The following is a 9241-nucleotide window of genomic DNA, read 5'->3' on the forward strand; positions in this document are numbered from 1 at the left end:
GACTAACAAAATCCCTTGGGGTCAGACGGCCATTATAGCACACTATACAGGCGTATTGTTTATTGAATGGATCCCCATTAGCTGACGCCGGGGCGACAGCTAATCTTCCTGGGGTCCATATAAAATACATACAAAAAGTACATAGATACATGTATTGTTGGTCTTGCGCCAGCTTACGCGCCTGTGATGTAGTTCGGTATTGTGGATCTGGGTTCAGTGACAAAAACAGAACATGCTGGGTCAGTCGAATGTTTCCCTTTATGCTGGGCAGTCATCATAGCGCACTATACTGTCGTATTGCTGGCGGGGCGTCAGCTCACGCGACAGGGTTGTAGTTCTGTCACAGACAGGACGTGCTGGGTCTGTCTGTCCGTTAAAGGCAACATACAGCTGCGTGGCACACAGTCCGCTTACCGGAGGTAAGAAGAGAGTCGGTCGTCTCGACGACTCCTCTCAGGGCGCCGCGTAGCTCCACAAACAACAACAGCAAACAAGCTGAGTGCCGAACCCGCTGGCGGAGGAAGCCTCAGTCTTGTCCGTGCGTTCGCTCCCTGGGGAAACCTGACCACGTTGGGGGAAACCTTGTGACGGCGCTCTGTTTGGCCAAAGGGTCCCAAGTGTGAAGCCGACCTCGTTGGTGGAGCCTTGGGTCCCTGGCTGCATAGCGAAACCGACCTCGTCGGAGAAACTCCGGGTTAAACATCGCGGCTGTATACCGCTGCGGCGGCCGTATACCGCTGCGGCGGCCGGCGGGGTAGAACCCAGAGAGAGCTGACCCAGTCGGCGGATCTCTGAGGCCATCTGCTGTCGCTGATCGCTGCCGCCGCGGTCCGGGGGCCCGTTTACGCACCTAGGTGTGACTCTGCGTGGTAGAATCCGGTTACCGGTTTGAAACCACAGAGAAAGCTCTTCTCATCCAGAGAAGTCACAAACTCATGGCTGTCTAGGCGCAGCTAGCCAACACATGGCTATTTTTTTCAATGCCGCCAGCACCTGCTTACACATGGCGCTTCGGTGACCATAAGGGCCCTGACCTTATGGAGGAGCTACAGCAACTGGCTTCAGGCTCCCCAGGCAGTGGCAGGCAACTGGCCTCGACAGCTCCTCAAGCTGCGCAACCCCAGTTAGGTTTGGCAGCTCCGGTAGGAGGCCAACCGGCGGGGTATGGCTAGACGTGCTCAGCGCGCTGAGCCCACTCCTCAGTCCTGACAGTTCAGGGAACCCAGCCCCCGCCTGCTGTCTCTCGAGACAGTGGCTGTCAATTCAGGTGGACCCCTGGGTAGGTTCCACCATGTCTTAGGTGGGTGTATGCTATATACAACACTCCCCGGTCAAGGAAGGGCTAGGGTTTGACAGGCCGGCTTCCGAGGAAACTGGCCTGCCATGCTCGAATGGGGGATGCTTATTCTCAGACCCCGAGATCCGACGCACTGACGCTATCTCACGGCAGAACCTGAGTTCTGTGTCCTCCCATTCAGCATATACCTAGCCCCCTGCGTTGACGCAGTCCTGGGACCCTGGCGGGAGAGCCTTCACATCCAAAATTGGTTGACCGGCTGTTGTGCGCTTGCTCAAGAGGTGAAGTGCCACAACAATGTGGCTCCGGCGGCACGTTGGGCACCTAGGCCGGTGCCCCAACTGGAGGGCTTGCAGGAGTCAGTTCTCACAGTCCGCAAGGTTTCTCGGCATGTGTTGGAGGGAAAAGCTGGGACTCTGTCCCTCGCTCCAGTGACGGGCCACCTTCAGGGCTCATCCCGATTACAGTGAGCCAGCTTGGGCCTCCGCCCCTTAGGGCTGAGGGCAACCACGGTGCACTTTGTTCCCCCGGCTCCCCTGAACATGTGACCAGTGCCTGTCTGTCATTTACGGTCAGGCACTATGCGGGCGTGTTGCTGACAGTGTCAGTTTACATGTATGTAAACGTGTATAGTTCCGTCTGTTCACACAGCAGAGTGTGACGAGACTGTCAGGGGTGAGCAGAACCACCATAAGGGTGTATTACGGCATGGCCGTTTAAGCGCCTGGGTGTAATTGTGTGTGGTGGAAACCGGTTATCAGAGCCACAGCGTGAGCTCCCTCCTCATCCAGGGGTAATGGGCTACGCCGGTGACCTGGTGACACGGCGGACCGCTGTCCCACACAAGGGCAACACGAAGATCACCCAGTTACTGAAGGGTGCTCGCACCGTTAAGCCCTCGCACAGTAGGTCGGCAGTCCCCCCACGGGAGGTGGTACTGTCTGCCTTGCGGCATGAGCCAATTAAGCATGGACACCTGGCGGCTTCTCACAGGAGAGCATTCTTGTTGTTAGCAGTGTCAGCCACAAGAATGTCCCTATCAGTGCATGAAGGATGCTGCCGCTTCCTACATGGCAATGTTTAGGTGGTGCTGGCACCAATCCCTGCATTCTACCATACGGCCTGATCAGAGTACGAGCCAGTCAGCCTGTTGAGTTGCACCCTTCCCACCCTCCTAAGCAGGGTGGTGAAGCAGGATTGCAGTCACTGTTGGGCCCTGTCAGGGCCTCTAATGGGCCAAACTGTCTTAGGCAGATGGTCTCCAAGACTGGGCTCCCTCATTGGGTTGTGAAACAATCTAGCAGGCATATAGGTGGGCAGGCAGGCCAGCCCCAACAGGGATGTGGGCACAATCCGGGCAGGGCCTTGTGGCCCAGGCACTGATGACGAGATGTCCCTCTATCTGAGATCTGTGGGACGGACTCTGTGTCGAGGCCGTCCGCATTTAGCAGGTTATACCAGTGTGGTATCCACGTGGCAGCCAGCACCATCCTCACTGATTGTGCAGGGCTCCGCATACTGTCCGACGGGCTGACTTGAGCGGGAGTGCATGTCCCTGCAGACTGCAGTAACCTGGTTACATTTCCCGAAGGGCACCCTGGGGCTCAGAGGAGCTCAGGTTAGGGCCCCACCAGTCCCATTTGGGGGCCAGGCCGTTAGCCCCGGAGGCTCCATGAGGAGCCCCCTTTAAAATCATATAGTCAGTGAGCCTGACATACTGTCACTCAAGACAGCAGTATTGTTGGCTGTCACGTCTGCAAGGAGAAATGTGGGAGTTGCGAACTCTGTCAACCCATAACAAGCTCGGCCGGGTGATGGAGTAGTTTTACACCTCGACCCAACCTTCTCCCCAAGGTTCTCTCAGGGGCACATCTCAATCAGGTGATTGAGCTCTGTCCTCTCTTCACATGCAGACGGATGAAGTGTGCAGACAGAGCTGGTCACCCACTCTGCCCCGCTAGAGCGTTGGAGTCGTCTGTCAGGGCCACACGTAGGCCCACAAAGTGACGGACCAGCGCTTCGTGTGTTTTAGCAGGGGTGCTCGGGTAGACCACGGTCGAAGGCTGGACTGTCCCACCGGATCACAGGGGTGATCCAGCAGGAATACAAGCAGGCAGGAGTGCCAGTGTAGCCTGGAAGGCGGGCACACTCTGCCCATGGGATGACAGCCCCCTGGTTGCTGTAGAATGGTGCATCTCTGGCAGAGATCTACACAGCAGTGACATGGTCGACTCTGTCTACATTTACCCTGTCCTATTGATGGAACGTGGTGGCATCCGCTCCCCCTGTGGGAGTCGCTCCTGCGTGCTACTCAGCGGTAGGGTCACCGGCACCTTGACCGGTCAGGTCGGCCGGGCATCTGACGGGCTGGCTTGAGCAGCCCTTCACCCCGGTGGTCAATGGCCTAGCATCGTGCTGGGCCAGCTGATTCTAGGTGGCATCTTGCGCCTAGGCCACGAGTTTTGTTGACTGGCCGCAGCGTCTGGCTGGGCCAGCTGAGCCTAGGTTGCGTCTTGCGCCTAGGCCACGAGTATTACTTACTTGGTACGAATAGTGGAGTTTTAGAGCATGTTGGCAAGCGCCTGTGGCAAGGATAGCCACGGTCAGACTCATGGCGCTCACCACGTATAGGCTCTAAGGGAATTCGAGGTTAAACTGCCTCGAGCTGCCGCAGGGGCAGCCGGGTCTGCTTATTTCATCGCGGTGTGTCTTAGAGCGTTCCCGTACAAATTGAATAATTTGTAGTGGAGAGCCAGTCTCGAATACGATAAAGAACCATCCTCATCACTAGACGACATTAGAACGAAGTTGTTGTTGTTGTTGTCTGTCGCTGTCGTTTTCCCTCCTTGGCTTCTGAGTTGCGTGCCGTGGAGGCTTTGCGTCATGACGTCAGACGTTCACCCAAATATTATTGTGAGAGATGAATAATAGCGCTCGGAATAAATCCTGGATGTTTTGAATGGGGTATGGATATATATTCCGGCTCATAAGACATAGATCTTGGACATATTACAACTGAATTGGCTGAAAATGCTCTAAAAATCGTTCTATTTCAATTAAAGTCACACTGTTTATGCTATTCCCATTGTAAACTGCGGGCGGCCGGAGAAAAACAAATCTTGACGGCGTCACTGTTCACGTGACCCCAAAATCCCAAAACTGCCTTTTTTTCGGCTAATAAAGATATACAGAAGGTGGGGGTGTTGTGCTCATTTCGACTCATCATTATTAACACATATACATGACATAGTTGACTTTTGAAAATGGGTGGTTCTCTCCTTTAAGGTTAGAAAGACTATGCAGTCACCTTTTTGGATTGTTTTGGTTAGAATTACCACTTTATGTATCCTAACCTGCTATTGTGGTCAATATTACATTTGTCATTATACAGAATCTAGAAACACCACTGTAAGAAAGGAGTCTGCAACCTCTGTCAAGTCACCTTCTGAAGCATCTGCACTCTCCGACTCCGAGTCCAGAACTACTCAACCTCTGCCACGCCTGCCTTAGATTCCTCCTCATCAAATGATGGCAGGAAGAGGAACAACTGTATAACAGTGTATATAAACTGGACTGATATTATATAATCTGCAAATTAAGTCACTAGCCCAAAAACATCCCTCCTTTGGTTTGTGCACATCCTCCCTTTCCTTCCCCAATAAATTACCTCCTGTTATATACAGTACCTAATGACTAATGAGTGAACTGGAAGATAAATGGTGAAAGTAAGGCTTTCTGCGCCCCAACATATTTTCAGAGTATCCAGTTGTCTTGATTGAGGAATTAATTGACATTTATTTTAATATCCAAATAGGACACCACCTTCAAGTAGACTGACACATTTTTCTCCCTCCAAGAGAAATTCTAAAATTATAGTTGAAATATTGCTGGTTGTTAGGACTAAATACATTATATTATGCAACTGAATGGAAGATAACATTCTAAAACAAGAGATACTATTTCAAGATAACGTCAGAATACCATTTAGCATTTATTCAGATGTTTTTCAATTGACCTAAATGAAAATGCTTAAGTCTGTTATTGGTTCTACTTGTCTATATGTGTTTGGATAAATATTTGTTTGCCCAGCCCTACTAATGCTATGTAGCAATACGATGTTAATGATAATTGAATTGGTCATGCTATACGACTAATAGTATGTATAAACATATGCTTCATAAGAACGTCTATGATGCAGTACAGATGAAAAAGAAAATGTTAAGTTTTGAATTTGATCTTACAGTTCCTGAAAAATTCACAGATTCATATGCACCAAGAGGTGCACAACATAGGCTAGAGTCTAGATAGAGCATAAGGCCCAAACCACACGAGCTGCAACTACTCACAACTCCTTGCAACAAATCAAACCACACCAATGTAAGTCCTTGCAACTTGCCATTGGGAATAATGATTGCAAGTAGTCGCAAGGAGTTGCATGTTGCAAGGTGAGTCACTGCTGCGCCTTATAGAGCAAAGACAATGGGACCCAAAATCATTAGCCATGAATGGCATTATTGTTTATGTCTGTGAGATAACCTAATGGTTACATTTTCTTCATTTGAACGCGATGCATGACTTGTTTGTGCAAAATGTATTAGTACTAAGTATTAACAACGGTATTTTGTAAAAAGTGTGTTTATTTTGGTCCGCCTAAAGCTAATTCATGCTAATGTTCCAGCTGGGGGCACTGGTGGCCACAACAATGGAAAATGCGGAAATGGCTTCCTATTTCCAATAGCAGAAGAAGACTCGAATGAATGTATTGTAAACATTGTAACATTATGTCACCATAACGTGGTTATTATTAGTTGCTTTGGAATGTACCTGCCATGAAAATTAAGGTCATAATAACGCAGATCGCATCGATATGTAATATAGCGTGATAATGTACTTGTTTTAGCTACAGGATTGATATCAATATATTAACTAAATGTAGCTAACGGCTATCATTGCGGGGTTGCCAGTTTCTGCGAGAGAAATAAGCAACCCGGTATATGAAAACAAGCCCAACATAAGCGAAAATAGCCGATCTACATGCATACAAACAACACAAATCTTGTGTCTGGCATACATTATTTTCAGATGGGGGTCTGCAGACAAATAATAATAATAACAGGCTAATGAAACAGAGGAATTAAGAGAAGAGCCAAGAGGCACAATTTGTGCTGGGAGGGTTTGAGAGCAAACTGTCCTGTTGTCTGTTGGTTACTGTTTTTTTTTGTTTTTTTTTATTGCATTCATATAGCTCTTTTATTTGTACTCATCTGGAACATTTACATAGGCCTAATTCATCTGCCACTGTTATTTTCCCTTTTTCATACTATAAAAGGCCAAATAAATACAGCAGCCTATTTAAAAAAGGAGAGATAACAGGCAAGATCTAATAAGGTCCACTTGGTTACCAACTCTCCATAATCAACTACACTTTAAAAACAAGCCCAAATAATCAACTACACACTTTTGTCAAATACATTTTTTATTAACAGGTTATAAATTATTGTAAAATTGGTACAGTAGGCCTATGCATTATTTTTCTTTAGAAACAAGGCCCACTAATTATAATAAGCAGACATGGCAACACTGCTGGTTGACTAATGGAGGAATTAAGGGAAAACAGCGCCCCCTAAAGTCACAGATCACTGAACTAAAGCTTAGAAGTCCATTTTCTCTGCTTGGTCTTTTTTCCACTACTCCTGCAAGACATTTTTCTATAAGCCATATCTCCAAAACTGGGTCAAACTGAACAACCAATATGTCAATTTGAAGCTATGATTCCCTGTAGGAGGCAAAGCTTAAGTTATTGTATTTGCTGTGCTTTAAGTACCGTATGCTTTGAAGTAATTGATGTCTGATTGATAGCCCAATTCCTTTGATCTTGCACTTCTTTGAAGTATGTGATGTCTTAATTACCTGTGCTTTATTTGTGCTTTGAAGTGTGTCATGTCATTCCTAGCTCAATTCATTTGACCTTCCAATTTGTGTCTGACCAATCACACACTCTGCAGTAGTGATTAGTGGCAGTTAGTAACACCTGTTAGCTTGCTGGCAGGGGGATTTTCTCATTCCAGTTTTGTAGGTGTAGAGTCAAAAGGTTTTGTACCGTGCTCTGCTGTTTTATGTAATACTCTGTGGTTTGGTGACGTGCTCTGAAGCTTTATAGGATTTCTGACGTGCTCTGTCATACTCTGTTTTATTTTTGCCCAATTGAAAGTAAGTTTTTGTTTTTGATCAAGTAAAGTTTTTCGTTGAGCTTTATGGACATCTCAGTGTGGATTATTTTCTTTTTGGGAACAACAACACCACGCGTACACCATGGGATACACCTTTTAAACATTTCTGCGGATACATTAGTACAAAACCTCCACTCCTCGTGATTGTGCATTGGATTGGAACAGAATATCGGAGACTTTGGACGTGGAAAAGAATCACAGGATTAAAAGGCCCTCTCCAGCAACTAAAGTAAGGGCATCACAGCCACAGTGTGATTGCTGAATATTAAAGGAGAACTTTGGAGCTCTGTGCTGTTAATTGCAAACTCAGCTAACAAGTGGAAAAGGCTCATTCATATCAAGAAATCATGAAAGATGATGAAGATACACCCACAGTGGTAAAGCGGGTAGTGAAGCCTACATCCAAAGCCACGGAAGAAGCATTGCACAGAAAAATAAGTGAAAGAAAAGCTAAATTGTGCCAAGTTACAATGAAAAAGAATGAGATAACTCATTTGATGGATGATGATGGCAATTTAGAGATGGTCAAGACCAAGTTGAATGTTGAATACAATCAGCTCTTTGGAGAGTTTTGCCAGCTAAATAACTCAGCTAAAGTGCTAATACAGCAGGTTGTGTCAGAAGAGGAAATTAACAAGGATCAAGAATCTTGGTTTGAGCCAAAGGCAAATGCATTCAGTGACTTTGTTTGGGAAGTTGATACATGGATGACAGATTTTCATAGTCGAATGGAGGAAGCAAGGAAAGCAAATGAAGCTGTTTGTCCTGCAGATAGCATATCAGTGGCAGCATCTAGGACCTCTAAAAGGTCTAAGTCAAGCTCTGGCCATTCTAAAGCATCGTCTTCTGCTTCTGCACGCTTGAAAGCAGAATTGGAAAAGGCTGAACTTTTGTCAAAGGCAGCAACACTGAAGAGAAGACAAGTTTTGGATAAGCAGGAAGCTAAGATTAAAGCTGAGAGGGAAGAGTATGAGATTGAAGCTGCTCTGGCTGCTAAGAATGCTAAACTGAAAGTATTGAAGGAGTTTGAGGAAACAAGTGCTGTACAAAAGGCTGGGCTACAGGAAAGTAAAGGTGCAGTAGGAGGGCATGTCTCATTTGCTGCAAGCCATAGTCCAGCCACTGTTCAACGTGGTAACACAAGTGATGGAAACAATCGAATGCCATCAGCTAATTCTGCTCAGTTAAACCAGGCAGCTACAGGAGGTGCAGTACAAGGCCATTCTGTAGTCAGCAGCTCTGTTTACTCAGAAGGTTCAGCAAGCCCAGAGACTTTGGTCACTGTAATGCAGCGTCAAAATGTTATTACAGATTTCCTGGTAAAGCAACAAATACTTTCTACTCTACCACAACAAAGCATTACCATCTTCAAAGGAGATCCTTTAGAATACAGACTCTTTATCAGAGCATTCGAGCATGGCGTGGAGAGTAAAACGGAGAACAGCAAGGATCGTCTACTATATGGAGCAGTATACGAGCGGACAGCCTCAAGAGTTAATACGGAGTTGCCTTCATATGGATCCAGAGCAGGGTTACTGCAAGGCAAAAGAGCTACTAAAGGAGCATTTCGGGAATGAATACCGGATCTCTGTAGCCTACATGAACAAAGCTTTAAATTGGCCTACAATTAAAGCAGACGACGGTGAAGCTCTCAATTCACTCTCTCTTTTCCTTACCGGCTGTAGCAACGCAATGACTGACATGGAGTATATGG

Source organism: Electrona antarctica, assembly GCF_951216825.1.
Source record: "Electrona antarctica genome assembly, chromosome: 8".
In the NCBI taxonomy this organism is placed as follows: Eukaryota; Metazoa; Chordata; class Actinopteri; order Myctophiformes; family Myctophidae; genus Electrona; species Electrona antarctica.